Here is a 2,045-nt window from a genome sequence, read left to right as displayed (position 1 = left end):
AAAACAGTTGGCCAATACATCTTGTCTAGCGTTTTAAGTGCTATTAAACGTTATTTCTTATGTCATACAATTCAATAACTCACTATATAACAAAGGAAGAAAAAATATTAACCCAAGTTACACACCATAGACTGTGTTGAACAGACACTCTTCACACAGCATCCAACCTAGAGCAAACCCCTGATTCCACAGACCTGCCCCCCAAATTGCCCAGCTAAAGCTCAGATCCTGTCATTGGTTCCTCCTAACGCCCCCTTACTCAGACACCCCATAGTTCCCCATAGTATATATTCTCTTCGCTGCAATGGGGGGCAAGTCCAGCTTGTTTCACTACAGGCGAGTTCCTGGTGGTCTTTGGTGAAGATCACTGTGGATGGAAAATGTTGCCTGTCATATCAGTAAACAAAGGATGCTGCAGCCATCAAGCCATCAGTCCCTGGGGCCGCCCCCAGCTGTGCACCCTGAGGGATTCAGGATGGAGAAAAGCAGGATAGTGAAGGCGCTTATCAAAGGAATATTTCAATGAGCCCAGAAGCTTGCATCTTCCCATACCTAGAGAAGCACTTCATTCATTAACTTGAGATGTCTGGTTTTCCTTTTTCTTTTTTTTTTGTTAAGAAAATTTTTGTGGTTTTATTGTATCATGAGGCATTGAAACACCTGAACAAATCAATATCTGGGCAGCGAGGCAGCCGCTTTCTCCTTCACTTCTTTGGGTTACTAGAGCAAATTGTCAGTAGATTTGAAAAAAAAGACAACCTTTTGCATTACTTAAGTCTTTCCAAGGTATGCACTGGTACACCACCAACTTCTGTCAGATGCAACTAGTCTCACGTCCAAACACCAGGTATAATACCTTGGTAGCAGCACCCACTCCCACAGCGGCCCCGCTCATTTGCATATGATGTTTGGAGCATCTGGAGGTGTGAATAGTATCGGGAAGAGGAGGGAGGAGGAAAGAGCACGAGTGCCTGGCTGGGAGGAGGTCAGCCCAAGTTGTGCAGGGCAAACCTGAACATGTCAGTGCTGCAAACCCAAGCATTGATGTTAATAGGAACATCTAGTGGAACCCCCATGATGGGGTCTTCATCAGTCTTGAGCTGGCCCTCAACCATGCTGATGATGCAGCCACCTGGCGTGGGCAGATGGTCCTGCACCGTGATGCCATGCTGGATTTTCTGGAACGGAAGGCTAGACACTTTCTCCATGATAGCAACTATCCCTGGGATTGCTGTCCTTCCTACGTAAGGCATGACACGTCAATATAAATTGCACCCATTTGGTTTCTGTCATTATCAAATAACTGGTGGTAATGGCGAATGAAGCTGGATCCAGTCTGCTCCCAAACTGGCTTGTCTCCCGTTCTGGAGTGTCACCTGGCTTCACTGAGACCCGAGGGGCTGGCGTGATGGCCGTGGTGGAGGCAGCAACCCAGCGAAGTCTGCCTGGTTTTCTTGAATTAACAGTAATCTTTGGATATTCTGACTACCTGGTTTTTATTGCAAAAACTCCTTTATCCTGGCTCCCTCAGAGCTGTCTGAGAGGCTATCTTCCAGGCTTAAGTCCTCAGTTTTGTCCACCAAATAAAACGTAATTCTCAACTTTTAGGTTGTGCATTTTTTCTTCAGTTGACAGCAGTTACAATTCAAATGTACACATGGGCAAAGGGACATTCAGTGGGCATGGCCTAGGTTCCAGCACTGGCTCTGCCTCTTACCGGCCATGGGCCCCGGGCACACTACAGCTTAGAATCTGTTTCTCCATATGCAAAATGAGAACATCCCCTCTTAGAGGAGAATGGTGTGAAAAACCAATGAGATGAGGCCAAATAAATAAATAAACGGGAGTCTGGGTCATGATGGTGACATAGTGCTAGGGGAAACACAACTGAAATCTCCGACCCTGGCCAGGCAACACAGTAACCATTTGCACAAGTTACTTTACCAGAGGAGGTCCTGGTAAGGAACATGGAACTAACAAGCCACCACCAGCCAGAAGAATTTGGGAAAGGTCAAAAGGAGACACCAGTCCACGTGTCCTACCAA

The 2,045-nt window shown here is 46.5% G+C and overlaps 1 pseudogene; it reads right to left on the bottom strand.

The window, feature by feature from the left end:
- Window positions 1-986: 986 nt before the first annotated feature.
- LOC130857643 (nuclear transport factor 2-like) lies at window positions 987-1,764 on the bottom strand (annotated as a pseudogene).
- Between the last annotated feature and the right edge of the window lie 281 nt (window positions 1,765-2,045).

The sequence above is a fragment of the Hippopotamus amphibius genome, chromosome 7 (genome assembly GCF_030028045.1).
Source record: "Hippopotamus amphibius kiboko isolate mHipAmp2 chromosome 7, mHipAmp2.hap2, whole genome shotgun sequence".
NCBI classification, from domain to species: Eukaryota; Metazoa; Chordata; class Mammalia; order Artiodactyla; family Hippopotamidae; genus Hippopotamus; species Hippopotamus amphibius.
Note: the sequence above shows the minus strand (reverse complement) of the source record. Positions and strands in the feature narration are given on the sequence as shown.